The 15,183-nt window shown below is 43.8% G+C and overlaps 1 protein-coding gene across 3 annotated transcripts in view; it reads left to right on the forward strand.

Annotated features, from left to right (window-relative positions):
• arhgef19 (Rho guanine nucleotide exchange factor (GEF) 19) overlaps positions 1–15,183 on the forward strand; it is an 86,753-nt gene that overhangs the window by 18,941 nt on the left and 52,629 nt on the right. Inside the window, exon 1 of one of the 3 annotated variants that reach the window (XM_078558093.1) lies at positions 8,104–8,369. The exons of the other annotated variants lie outside the window; for them this stretch is intronic. The gene's annotated coding sequence lies outside the window, so the exon portion shown is untranslated. Of the gene's footprint in view, positions 1–8,103; positions 8,370–15,183 lie in introns of those variants that run through there. 3 annotated transcript variants of the gene reach the window in all.

Below are 15,183 nucleotides of genomic sequence, written 5' to 3' on the forward strand. Positions count from 1 at the left end.
GATAGTGGTGTTTAAGAGGCAGCTTGACAAATACATGAATAGGATGGGAATAGAGGGATACGGACCCCGGAAGTGCAAAATGTTTTAGTTGATGGGCAATATGATTGGCGCAGGCTTGGAGGCCGAAGGGCCTGTTCCTGTGCTGTACTTTTCTTTGTTCTTTGTTCTCTTTGAGATAAACAAGGATCTAGAGACAGAGATCCTAGTTGACATGGATTAGTTAATTAGTTAAAAGTGAGGCCCACAGCATCAGTCAGGATGAGTAAGGTTGCAGGACGTGAATATCTGAAGTTCTAGTCCGGAATACTGATGGTTCAATGGGAAATGAACTACTCGATATGGTGCTGAGCCAAACAGACTGAAGGTCTCGGGGCCTGACCTCACTCAGTACTCCATTATCGGATCTTATTTAAAGTGACAGTAGTCAGGACATAACAATTGGCCTCATTACCCCTGGGCTAGGGAGGGATAAGTGATTCCAATTGTATGTGTCAGCTGTGGCTTAGTTGGTAGTACGCTTGTATCAGAATTACGTGGTTCTGTTTTAAGTCTTACTTCAGGACTTCAGCACAAAAATCAAGCCTGAAATTCCAGTGCAGCACTGAGGGAGTGCTGTAATGTTGTTGGTGCAGTCTTTTGGATGAGATGTTAAACTGAGGACCCTCTTCTCTGCTTGGGAGTCAGGGCTAGGGCCCTATAATGGAAACGGGCAAAGGATTTATTATCCCTCATGTCCTGGCCAATATTTATTTTGCAACCAACTTCACAAAAAACAGATTATGTGGTCATTATTACGTTGCTATTTGCAGGAGTTTGCTGTGTGAGTTTTGGCTGCCACATTTCCTATATGACAACAGTGACTACACTTCAAAAGCACTTCTTTGGCCGTAAAGTGCTTTTAAATGTCTGGTGACTTTGAAAGATGCTATAAAAATGCAAGTCTTTCTTATTTTTCTTTTTTTGAACCCCCTTTTCCTGATTGCTATCAAATGACTCCTGTACAGACTTTGAACGGGTGAGGACAGGATTAGGATCAGCAACCAGGCCTCCCTCTTTGGCTTCTCTACATTATCTGAATCTCTTATTTGCTCTCTCTCCTGCTTGTAGTAACCTGTCCTGCTGATCCTACACACCCTGATCCTTGGCAGGGTCTCCAGGCAACACCCAACAAGATGTCTAACAGCATCACAACAGCATTTATATATCACCTTTGAAATAGTAAAATGTCCCAAGACACTTCACAGGAAGTTGATCAGACAAAAATTGACCCCAAGCCAAGGGGAATGTAAGGACATAATTATAATAAATTAAAGCAAAATACTGCAGATGCTGGAGATCTGAAATAAAAACAAAAAGTGCTGGAAAAGTTCAGCAGGTCTGGCAGCATCTGTGGAGAGAGAAACAGAGTTAACGCTTCAAGTCCAAATATGACTCTTTTTCAGAATGGAATGGGGATGGGGATTCGGGATGTAAGGGCAGATGGCCAAAAGCCTGGTCAAAGAGATAGTATTTCAGGAGTATTTTGGAGGAGGAGAGAGAGGCAAATAAGTTTTAGGAGGGAATTCCAGAGCTTAGGGTGTAGACATTTGAAGCCTCAGTGGAGTGATTTAAATTGGGGATGCACAAAAGGCCAAAATTAGAGAAACACAAAGTTTTTGGAGGGTTTTGCAGGTAAGATCGGAGGAGATTATAGGGATAGGTAGTACTGGAGGAGGTTATAGCGATAGGTAGGACTGGAGGAGATTATAGTGGTAGGTAGGACTGGAGGAGATTATAGTGATAGGTAGGACTGGAGCAGATTATAGTGATAGGTAGGACTGGAGGAGGTTAAAGAGGTAGGGAGGTCTGGAGGATATTATAGTGATAGGTAGGACTGGAGGGGGTTATAGAGATAGGTAGGACTGGAGGAGATTATAGAGATAGGTAGGACTGAAGGAGGTTATAGCGAAAGGTAGGACTGGAGGAGGTTATAGAGGTAGGGAGGGCACGGGGCTATGGAGTGATTCAAAAACAAGAATCAGAACTTTTAACTTGTGGCATTGGCAGACCGGGAATCAATGCAGGTCAGTAGAAGAGAGGGGTGATGTGTGATGTGTGATGTGAGTTAGGATATGAGCAAGAGGTTTGGGTGAACTCAAGTTTACAGAGGGTGGATGATGGGTCGCGGGTGGGAGAACGTTGGAATAGTCAAGTCTGGAGGTAACAAAAGCATGGATGAGGATTTCAACAGCAAAAGGGCTGAGACAGCGGCAGAAACAAACAAAATTACTGAATTTGGAGTAAATAGAGTGGATATGGGGTTTGAAGCTCGCCTCTGGGTCAAATAGGAGAGCGAGGTAGTGAACATTATTGTTCCGCATAATGAGGACAATGCTCCTTGTTCTATTCGTTGTACCATAGTGTTTTTGTGTATCCTAGGCCCTTCCTCCCTGCCTACTCCTCTCCTTCAAAAACCCAATCCTCTGACTAAACATTTGGTCATCCATTTCCTTTGGTAACCTGTTGTTGCTGCCTGTTGCTAGTCATCTCACTCTGCCCCTCTCACACATTGGTGTTGCTCATGATAAAAAATTAGAAAATTCCAATTCAAAAAAAAGTTTTCTGAACAGTCGCCCACAGAGCTATCCAATTTGACGTTCTCGCTCATAATTGACAACAACAGTAAGTTGTGGCAGTGCAGGTCAAAGGTCAGCACTGTGTCCCTCATGTTAGGGTGTTCCTTTACTTACCATGTCAAGGCTTTAATCTCCCTCATTTTCAATAAATGTAACACTTGTATGAGTCAGAAGATATTACTCACCAAAACTCCTGTCATCGAGAGTCAAACGGCTACAGGTTAGGGGCCTTGCAACATCTTTTTAACGCTCCCAATCTTCTCTCAGAATAACCAGCATCGGGATGACTCACTTTGTCAAAGTTCACGGCAAAATGTTTATTACCTCAGACATCAGAAATGAATCACACGCACCTACGCATCACCATGTATCACTGAAAAATAAGCTTGACATGTGTGTCGGGCCCTACCCCTGGATGCTGCTTTTCTTTTTTGCATTTGTACAAACATCTTTGATGTCGATAAAGTTGACATGTGCTGCCAGTCAGCTCCAAAGGAAGGTACAGGTTTACTTTTAACATTGGGAAAGATGATAGACCCTGAGATTCCAGAGTGCCTGCTCCACTGTTGGAAGTACAGTAGAGTTCCATGGCTCTTGCACAGATGCTGTGGAGAGGGTCCCTTTTTCTCACATCAACAAGAGCAAGTGGCTCGGATAAAACATGATGCATTATGCTAGGCTGGGCTGCAATGTTCCTGAGCTATAGGTGGAGATGGCGGTCATTTAAATAATTAGGGTAAGCAGCCCAAACCTTTACAGATGATTCAGAGATGCCTGCCCATTTTGTCTCTCTTATAGAGGCCCTGAGGCCCAGGAAGGGCCAAAGAAATAAAATGAGGAAATTTTCCATGACAGCTTAAGTGATCAATCAGTATATTCAAGGAGAGCAGGTATTAAGATTTGTCCATCCTCCCCTGTTACATCTGATGTCCACAAACATGCTTCCAGCAGGAGTTATTAGATAGCGATCAAGAGCAGGAACGCTGAATCCTTTATCCCACCCCTAACCAAACAGTGATGAGGCCAATCATCGTGCTCCCACTACTGGGATGGAGAGAAAACTGGCAAAATCCAATAGATTCTCCTTTTCCAGGCAGCAAGGGTTAGGGAAGAAATTCCAGAACCTAAGGCCCAGGTAGCTGAAGGCATCGCAACCAATGGTGGAGTGATTAAAATTGGAGGTGGGCAAGAGGCCAGAATTTGAGGAGTGCAGAGATGAAAAGTAAAAGGAAGGTTTGCATTTATGCAACACCTATTACACCTCAGAACTATCTCAAACTATTTGGTTTTGAATGGCAACGCAGTAGTTATTTTGCACCAAACTGGTTAGAACAATGAGATGAATGACCAATTACTCTGTCTTTTGTTGTGTTGGCTGAGGAAGGAATGTTGATCAGGACAGTAAAGGGCATAACTAGAGACCAAAAAGCACTTTAAAAACGTGAATTGTGTGTTCCCTCGACGTCCCGTTCTCCAAAGAGTTATTAGGTGCAGTTTTCCTGGGTGCTAAACAAAACCACTCCTGGGGTCACCTGCATTTCCAGCTCTGGCCCTTTGCAACTCTGGCTGATGTATTCCTGGAGTTTTCATTGCCTGGCCTTCTATCTCCAACTGCCCTGCCCAGTAAAACAGTGAAGATTCTTTCATAGTCTTCAGTTACCTGGTCTCCCCATTAGGAGCTCCATGAGAATCATCACATTTCCCATTCAAAGGCTATGCTCCCAAGAACTTGCTGATAGGCAAGGTGAGCATTTTGAGCCATGCTTGTTTTCTCTGAAAGAATTACCTTTGTTTATGTTTGGTGTAAGGTTGGTTCTTGTGGCACTGCTTTTATATCTTGTTAATCTTTTTCATTTTGTATGCATGTTTATCTGTACATAAATCTAGACAAGTAATTTATTTGTCTGGGTGAGATGGTTTAACAGTCTGTTTTCTTTTGCCTATTAAGGCACCTCACATATTCTCCTGTCAGTAATTTACTGTAATTTGCTGTTAATTATTAGATCTGGACTCTGATAAGCATTCATGGTAGAAAATAAAAGTCTAGCTATTGCTTCATAAGAGACTTGGTCCATTTATGAAACTTTCATATAGGCTGAAACATAACAGCATAAGAAGCAAAAGTAGGAGTTGGCCATTCGGCCCATCAAGACTGCTTACCATTCAATAAGATAATGGCCGATCCAATTGTGGCCTTATCTACACTTTCCTGCTTACCTCCCCGCTATCCCACAATAGCCCTTGACTCTCTTGTAAATCAAGAATCTGTCTAACATCAGAATAGTGTTGGGAAAAAAACCTAAGATGTATTGAACTTCAGTAAATGATTGGCCTTGTTGGATGACCAGGATACTTTCAATGAATGCTCAATATTTGCAGCCCAATCTTCTTCTTCTTCGATAGTGGACATCCCTTGATTGTATACATGCTTCATATTCTTGTCCTAGTGACTGCCCTGGTTAGAAATTTTGTCTCCCAATTGCAGGGAGCCTTAATTTAGTTTATAAACCTTGGAGTTGTTCAGTGTAATGTCCATGAGTAGGTCCCATTCACTAATGTCACTGTCTCTGTGCCAACAACAAAGGTAGCACCACGTGAATCTGTTCCTAATGATATTCCTCTTGATTAAGTTGAGGTTGTAATGATCTGGGTGCAGGTCTGTCGTCGAATGACTGTAACTATGTAATTTTTACTGAAATGAGAATGGTGTGGGGAATAACGTAACGGTAGAACTTTCAGATGTGGTGGGAAAAGCTGCAAGGACCATAGGAAACAGACAGACAGGGCCTCGATGCTTCATTGCAATCAGAGCTAATGTCGAGGGCATCTTGTCAAACTGACTGAAACTCACCTAAAACCTAAAGACCTACATCAGCATTGGGCTACTGGAGTGAATGAGACAATAAGACTTCCAGATCCTTTTTTTAAATATATATTTTTTCAGAGGATGTGGGTGTCACTGACTAGGCCAGCATTTATTGCCCATCCTTAATTGGCTTTGAGAAGGTGTTGGTGAGCTGTCTTCTTGAACTGCTGCAGTCCATGTGGTGTAGCTACACCCACAGTGCTATTAGGGAGGGAGTTCCAGGATTTTGACCCAGTGACAATGAAGGAACGGCGATATATTTCCATGTCAGGATGGTGTGTGGCTTGGAGGGGAACTTCCAGGTGGTGGTGTTCCCATCTATCTGCAGCCCTTGTCCTTCTAGATGGTAAAGATTGCGGGTTTGGAAGGTGCTGTCAAAGGAATCCTGATCATGTTGTCTTTGTTTGAGAGAAAAGGGATAAAGGGATGTCTGAGAGATGAATAGTGGGGTTGAAGGAAATAATGAGAAGGTAGGGAGTTGGGACTATGAGAAAATGGCAGGATTATTGGGCATAGTGGCCTTTTCCTGTTCCCAAATATTTTACTGTTTTCAAATTCTAGGTCCCCTATCTAATGTCACCAAGAGTTGCCTCTGTACAGCAAAACCATTTTCTATTGGTGTCTGCTGATGCTCCAGGAACACATTCCTGGATCCATCATGAACAACTGGAAGCAATGGTCCCTGGAATATTTTTTGAGTGCACAGGCTTGGAATTTAAGTGTGTGGTCCCTTTAATTTTTTTTCCATGTCTGTGCACGAGCAAGAACTTGAAGCAGCCAAATTGTACACAGCCTGAACGGGAACTTTCAGGTTGCTGCGCAACTGCACAGTTTGGAGGGAACGTTGCCTGGCGGAGTTGCAGAACCCATAGTGCCCTTTTCTATTGGCACTCTAACAACAACAGATAGGGAACAGATAGAATTAAATAGAGAGAAACAATTTCTTCTGGAGTCTAGGACTAGTGGGCTTAGTCTATAAATTATAGTCAGGTCCTTCAGAAGTGACATTAGGGAACACTTCTATACACCAAGGGCGGTAGAAGTTTGGAACCCTCTTCCACAAATGGCAACTGTTGCTAGATGAATTATTAATTTTAAATCTGAGATTGATAAATTTTTGTTAACTAAGGGTATTAAGAGGCATGGAACAATGGCGTATAAATAAAATTGGGTCGCATACCAGCCATGATCTCTCCGAATGGTGAAATAGGGGCTAAGTAGCCTCCTCTGAAGAAGAATCCTTTCCTCACCAGTGAAGCGAAGAGCTCTGCTGATGCCCCTGCGTCAGCATAAAGCACTGTTTTGTGATTCTGTTGTTCCTAATGCTTTTGTTTAGTGCAGCCAGCAAACTAGTTTTAACCCTGATATCCTGAAAACCCAAAACCTGGGCAATCCAGCCATCAAAGCCCAGGAAACTCGGTTTGTTAAGTGTGCTTATATTTCACACTTGTTAGTATGAGCTGCTTGAATTTCCTGAGTCTGGGAGTTTAAAAAGGGCCTTTCTTTCGGCTGATTGAGGAACAAATCCAAAATCTGAATGCCATGGTCAGTTATTATCAATGGTTTAATACAAATTAATGGGTACGTGGATGTAAACTTTATTTATGGCTGTGAGCCTCCATGATCTATATCTAAGTAGTGTATGAAAGTAATGATCTTTGGACAATGCTAGTTTAATGGGTTGTGCTGGGTATGGTTTGAATTTATTGGAATATATATTTCTTTCTTAATTCTTTTTCATGGGATGTGGGTGTCACTGGCAAGGCCAGCATTTGTTGCCCATCTGTAATTGCCCTGAACTGAGGGCAGTTATGAGTCAACCGTATTACTGTGGGTTTGGAGAACACATGTAGGTTAGATCAGGTAAGGATGGCAGATTTCCTTCCCTAAAGGGCAGTAGTGAACCAGGTGGGTTTTTACAGCAATCAATGACAGTTGCCATGGTCACCGTCACTGAGATTGGCTTTATATTCCGGATTTATTAATTGAATTCAAATTCCACCAGCTGCCATGGCGGGATTTAAACTCGAGTATAGAGCATTGGACTGGGCCTCTGGATTACTAGTCTGGTGGTATGACCACCATGCCATCACATGCTGCACAGCATGGGTCACGCTGATCTAACATATTTGTGCCTATATGGTTGGACTTTTCTTTTCATGATCTGATGGTTCAATAAGAGAGAGGAAGGTTCACTGGGCAATGCATTGGCGATACTAAGGGGTTGATGAGGTCTATGTGGTGATAGATCAACGTGACTGAAGGTGATGGACCACTGTGTGTTGCTGCCCATTGAACTGTTGCCAATTGTAGGGGAACATTGTAAATCCTCTGGTTTCTAGTGAAATTCAAAACTCAAGCATGAAACAGTTACCGGAGAAAATCCTCGCTAAGGCATTCATGATTTCACTAGGCACAGCACAGAAGCTCTGATTTCATCACAGTTTAGGAGCAGTCTTGTGATTCCCTTGTAACTATCAGCGTGGCTGAGACACCAGATGTTGTGTACCTTATGCCAATCAAATGCTTCAGGCATGTGTGGGCGGATAGTTGTTCATATGAAAAGAAATTTTACACAATTTCCTATCACACTTGAACATGGAAAGTGCAATCAGCTGAAATGTGCCTTACTAAATAACCGTCTCTGAGCTCCAAAAGCAAATTATTTTAGGACGATTAGACCAGGGGATAAGACATTTTCCTTTTCCAGCTCTGGCATTCTGAAAGCTTCCCCCGATCGTCTCCCTGTCAGAGGAAGGTCTCACCCCAGACAACTGTTTTTATCTTTAGGAGTTTTGAGTTTTGTCTGTAGTTTTTGCGCCTGGATGGACAGAGAATTTTTCTTCAGAAAATTGAACGATGCATTTGAGAGTTAGACCAGGAGCGCAGTAAGTAACCACATATTACAGTGTGCAGAAATGATTCTGTGGATCAATGCCATTTGCCTGGAGAATATCACCACACCCCGTCAAGTCACAGCAAGCTACTCTGTAACCCGCACCAACAAGCCCGTGCTCAACAAATGCTGCACAGGAACCCACACTGGAAAAGAGAGACTATCACTCACAGAAAGCCAGCATTAGCGGACAAACTTTAAGCGTAGGAGTCAGGCGGATCGCAACCCTGCCTCGACTTATAAAGGGATGTTTCTTTAGTGAAGGAGATGAATTAGAACGGGTTGTGTATTTTTGGATAGGATTTTCTGCCTTGTTTTTTTTTAGTTTGATTGCTCTCCAGACTTGTACGTTCTACATTCCCCCACTTTGTTGATTTATGGTCAATACCTTGATTAAACCAAAGTCTCTCTCCAGAGATGACTGGTTATAAATTTCTCGAATGTTTAACATCGTTTAAGGCCCAGCGCATTGTGACAACACAGTGTGAGCTAAACCAATGGTACCCAAAGTGGAGTCTGTGTGGTGTAACCTCGGGGTTACAGCAGATGTCTCTGGGGGGTACCTTTCCCTTCATTATGTAATGATGGGTTCTTTAGCCTCCCTCTCTCTGTAGTCCGGGGGGGGGTTCCCAAATGCAAGTGTCTCCTGCGCTCAGGCTAATGCCCAATCACGCACCTTCCCATTGTTCGTCCAATCACAAGCTGCTTCTCTCCCATGCTCGCTGCTAATAGGCTCACTTTTGAGGTGCAGTTGAGCCTGTGATTGGAGCAGCGGGAAAGTGAGCGATGGCGCTTGAGCTGGAGCACCGGAGCAGCGATGCTGAGAGAGACTGCTGAGGGGTTGGGAAATGGGGCTGCTGAGTGAGTGAGTGATTCTGTGCTGAGGGGAGGGAGTCCACATTGATATATTTCTCCCAACTTCAAGTGGTTATGCTTCAGCAAACAAGCTCATCCATCACTCTGGTTTAAACACGGACAAAAGGGCTGAACACCTAGGGTGAGGTGTGAGAGTGACTGCCCTTGACATCAAGGCCGCATTTGACAGAGTATGGCATCAAGGGGCCCTAGCAAAACTGGAGTCAATGGGAATCAGGGGGGAAACTCCCTGCTGGTTGGAATCATATCGAGCACAAAGGAAGATGGTTGTGGTTGTTGGAGGTCAGTCACCTCAGCTCCAGGACATCACTGCAGGAGTTCCTCAGGGTAGTGTCCTCAGCCCAACCATCTTCAGCTGCTTCATCAATGACCTTCCCTTCATTATAAGGTCAGAAATGGGGATGTTTGCTGATGATTGCGCAATGTTCAGCACCATTCACCACTACTCAGATTTTGAGGCAGTCCATGTCCAAATGCAGGAAGACCTGGACAATATCCAGGCTTGGGCTGACAAGTCGCAAGTAACATTAGTGCCACACAAGTGTCAGGCAATAACCTTCTCCAATAAGAGAGAATCCAACCATTGGCCCATGATGTTCAATGGCATTACTATCACTGAATCCCCCACTATCAACAACCTGGGGATTACCACTGACCAGAAACTTAACTGAACTAGCTATATAAATACTGTGACTACAAGAGCAGGTCAGAGGCTAGGAATCGTGCAACGAGTAACTCACCTCCTGACTCCCCAAAGCCTGTCCACCATCTGCAAGGCACAAGTCAGGAGTGTGATGGAATATTCCCCAGTTGGCTGGATGAGTGCAGCTCCCACAACACTCAAGAAGCTTGACACCATCCAGGACAAAGCAGCCCGCTTGATTGGCACCAGATCCACAAACATTCACTCCCTCCACCACCAACGCACAGTAGCAGCAGTGTGTACCATCTACAAGATGCACTGCAGGAATTCAGCAAGGTTCCTTTGACAGCACCCTCCAAACCCACGACCACTACCATCTAGCAGGACAAGAGCAGCAGATAGATGGGAACACCACCACCTGGAAGTTCCCCTCCAAGTCACTCACCATCCTGACTTGGAAATATATTGCCGTTCCTTCACTGTCCCTGTGTTAAAATCCTGGAACTCCCTCCCTAACAGCACTGTGGGCTGCAGTGGTTCAAGAAAGCAGCTCATCACCACCTTCTCAAGGGAAATTAGGGATGGGCAATAAATGCTGGCCTAGCCAGCAATGTCCACATCCCATGAAGGAATAAAAAAAATAGAAAGTGAAAAATTATTATTACAAACATATGTTTACCTATTCATCAGTTCTGATGAAGAGTCATACGGACTCGAAACGTTAACTCTGTCTTCCTCTCCACAGATGCTGTCAGACCTACTGAGTTTTTCCAGCAATTTTTGTTTTTGTAAATGTTTACCTATAATATATAATTCTAATGATTTACAAAATGTGCGGTCATTAGAGAGGTAGTTAACAAAGAAACTGCCTGTAGGGGTACCCAAAAAGTTGGTAAATCTCAATAGAGGTGCACGGCAAAGAGAGTTTGGGAACCACTAGTTTAAGGTCCAGCACATTGTTAGCAACACGGTGTGAGCTAAACTAAAGCTCCCAAGATCACGTCAATGGTAAAAGGTATAATTTTAAGCTTCCCACGAGTTGAACCCAATTCTTTATAATTACATTTGGTCTAAAATGACACTTTGGGCTGAATCTTTGGCTTGGTGAGCAGGTGCGGGGCCCATTCACCAAGGCATAAAATGATGCAGGGCGACGTTGGGCGGGTGTCCCAACGTCACCGCGCGTCATTTAGATTTTCAGCTCGGCTGCCCGCCCGCCAAACTGTCAAAGGCTTGTTAAGGCCATTAATGAATTAATTAAGCCGATTGAGAAAGCTGCCCGTCCAACCTTAAGGTTGACGGGCAGGCGAAGAGCCCAGGCGGCCTTCGCATTTTTCATGGAACCTCATCCACTGGCGGGATGAGGTTTCATGAGTGATTTAAAATTTTCAGAAAAATTTTAATTAAAATTAATGCACATGTCCCAGCTCATGTGACAGTTTCACATGAGGGGACATGCCATAAAAAATTTTTCAACACTTTATTACACTGTTTAAACTTAAAACTAATCTCCCTGAGGTACCTCTGTGCTTCTGGGCGCGCATCATGCTGGGCGGGCCTTAATTGGCGTGGACCCGATCTGGGGCGCTGATCGGGTCGGTGCCCACCCCCACACAACCCCCCCCCCCCCCCCCCCCCCACCTGATGGGGGAAAGGTTCTACCCTTTATTTCTCCTTCTCCAGTTCTTTCCTTGTGTAAACTGAAAGTGCTGACTCCTCACTAAGAATGAGGCCCTTTATTGCTGGGCAGATCCTCACCCAATTCTTCACATGTGAGATTTGATATTGACTACTGGTAGGATGTGCAACACTGGGAGGCATGGCTGCCATGCCTGATCCTTCCTCTTTCAACATCCAGAGACATGTAGATCGCAGCCAAAATCACACAATCACCGTCAGCAGCAGGAATCTTGTCTGATTCCTTCATCCCCTCATCTCCCCACCCCAAATGTCAGGGGGCATGGATGCCAGTTGTAACAACCCCTGGTGTCAACCCCATTGAGGTTAGAGAACACAACTTGCATTTATATAGCACCTTTAAAGAAAAAAAGATTTTCATTTATATAGTGCTTTTCACAACCATCAGATGTCTCAAAGTGTTTTACAGCTGTCATGACTCACTGGGGATAGTGCGCTGTAATATCAAGCCCCATTGTTCCCTGAGCTGCGACAAATGTGAAAAGTTTGACCAAACCACCAGATTGCCCCAATTCTACCCAACTGTTTAATTTAGGTCAAAATACGAGCACCAGGTTTGTAAACTCAATAAGTAACTAATTGTTTATTGAACAAACTGTCATTTACATTGGCAAAAGAACGAAATATGAACTGCTAATTTCTCTCACTATAACTTAAACTTTACATGCTTCTTAAATCCCTATACACGCGCGCACACACACACGACACATAAGACACATAAATCATGGATTTCAAGGTTGGATAAAACAGTTCAATAGCACCAATTCCAGAGTACAGGATTCAATGGGTTGATTCTGATCAATGTCTTCCAAATTCCTTTCAGTTCTTGTTGATGACACGAGGTGGTCTTCCAGCACTTTCAGTATTTAGTTCACTGGTTGAGTACTTGCCTTTCAATGTCTCCAACAGTGATTTTCCCCTTTGCCTCTTGACAGGGGTTTTCAGAGAGAGAGCAGGTTATGGAGGTATGATGAGAAAAAGCCAACTAGCTATTATTGTGGAATTACTGTAATCTTTCACATACAGGAGAAATAAGTTTTAGGTTTTCATCCTTTTAGGCTAGGAGCTATTCAGCTGCACTGCCCTCACACAAAATCCTGGTCACTTGGTCAGGAGCCAATTAAAATGCTGTTGTCAGGCAGCTCCCTTGGTCCAGAACTCCTTTCTGGCACCATCCTGTCTTTCATGGCACACTCTGTTCCAGGACTGCAACATTGTATATATATCTCTCATCATGTTCCCCTGGACATGTCTCTCAAACTGCAGCCACTGCAATTCCAATCCACAGCCCAACAGAAATAAAAAGATACATTCCCTACATGCCTCCACCCTTAAAAGAGATGAAACGCCATTTCAAAAAATGTGTTTCATCGCAAGGTATGTGACACATGGACAACAAAACACGAGACTTACTTTCATTTATCCTTCCACCCCCTTATACAATCTTATACAATCTTCAGCATTTCTTACCCCTTTAACTTATTTCAGTATTTTACACCTGGGGCAATGCATCCGCGATCACATTATCTTTGCCGGCAATGTGAACAATCTTTACATTGAATGGTTGAAACAATAGAGTCCATTTAAACAGTCTCGCATTTTGAGTTTTAAACTTTTCAATAAACACCAGCGGATTATGGTCAGTGTAGATTAGTGTTTCTTTGTTATCATGTTGGACATAAACTTCAAAGTGTTGAAGAGGCAACAAGAATGCTAGAGTTTCTTTTCCTACTGTAGAATACTTCCTCTGATATTGATTTAGTTTCTTGGAAAAGTATCCCATCGGCTTCTCTATTCCTAAATTATCATCTTGTAATAGGACTACACCTGCGCCCAAGTCATGAGCATCAATTGCCATTTTAAAAGGTTTGGTAAAGTCAGGGGTGGCAAACACTAGTTCATTTATTAGGACTGCCTTCAGCTTTTCAGGGCCCTCAACCGTGTCCGGCCCATATCCCGCGCATCCTCCCTCACGCCTTCTCCTCCTTCCCAGAAACATGATAGGGTCCCCCTTGTCCTCACTTATCACCCCACCAGCCTCCGCATTCAAAGGATCATCCTCCGCCATTTCCGCCAACTCCAGCATGATGCCACCACCAAACACATCTTCCCTTCACCCCCCTTGACGGCATTCCGTAGGGATCGTTCCCTCCGGGACACCCTGGTCCACTCCTCCATCACCCCCTACTCCTCAACCCCCACTTATGGCACCTCCCCATGCCCACGCAGAAGATGCAACACCTGCCCCTTCACTTCCTCTCTCCTCACTGTCCAAGGGCCCAAACACTCCTTTCAAGTGAAGCAGCATTTCACTTGCATTTCCCCTAACTTAGTCTACTGCATTCGTTGCTCCCAATGCGGCCTCCTCTACATTGGAGAGACCAAACGCAAACTGGGCGACCGTTTTGCGGAACACCTGCGGTCTGTCCGCAAGAAAGACCCAAACCTCCCTGTCGCTTGCCATTTTAACACTCCACCCTGTTCTCTTGCCAACATGTCTGTCCTTGGCTTGCTGCATTGTTCCAGTGAAGCCCAACGCAAACTGGAGGAACAGCATCTCATCTTCCGACTAGGCACTTTACAGCCCTCTGGGCTGAATATTGAATTCAACAACTTTAGATCTTAAACTCCCCCTCCCCCCATCCCCACCCCGTTTCTTTTTCCTCCCCACCCGCTTTTTTTTTCAATAATTTATATAGATTCTTCTTTCCCCACCTATTTCCATTATTTTTAAATCTAAAACTAAAACCTTTAGTCTTTCCACCCCACCCCCACTAGAGCTGTACTTTGAATATCCTGTTTTCCATTCTTAATTAGCACTTTTCTCAGACAAAGACCACCACCTTCAACACCTCTTTGACCCTTTTGTCTGTGACATCCTTTGATTATCTGCTCACACCACACCCTCAATGTGTCTCTTCCCGCCACCCCCACCCACCTTAAACCAATTTATATTTCTCCCTTGCTGAAACTATGCTGCAGTTCTGCCGAAGGGCCATGAGGGCTCGAAACGTTAACTAATTTCTTCTCCGCCGATGCTGCCAGACTTGCTGAGTTTTTCCAGGTAATTCTGTTTTTGTTTTGTTTCAGCTTTTCAAAGGCTGTTTGGCATTCTGCTGACCATATCACTTTTGCCTGTTTTCTTAACAAATTGGTGAGAGGTACAGCTATTGTGCTGAAGTTCCGATAAAGCCCACACATTCCCAAAAATCTCACGATTTCTCATGCTACTTTACATGCTCCGGTGAGTCTTTCTAGAAACATGACACGTAATCCAACATGGAGGATTTGTTTTTCTGCTTTGGAACTTTTCCTTAATTGCTTTTAATGGGCCTCTTATTTCATGATCATAGATCAATTCGAATGGACTAAATCCAGTAGATTCATTCGGAGAATCTCTGGTAGCAAATAGTAAGAAATATAATCCTTTGTCCCAACCCTTTGGGTATTAATACATGGCAATAGGTCTTAATCATGGTTTTGAGAGTCTGATGGTATCTCTCTAAAGCTTAGAGAACACTCTCTAAAGCACTATTTTCAGAGTGCTTACCCCTGTTCTGCTATTATCACATTCTGCTTTCTTATCTTT

This window comes from Cetorhinus maximus, chromosome 15 (assembly GCF_964194155.1).
Source record: "Cetorhinus maximus chromosome 15, sCetMax3.hap1.1, whole genome shotgun sequence".
Taxonomy (NCBI): domain Eukaryota; kingdom Metazoa; phylum Chordata; class Chondrichthyes; order Lamniformes; family Cetorhinidae; genus Cetorhinus; species Cetorhinus maximus.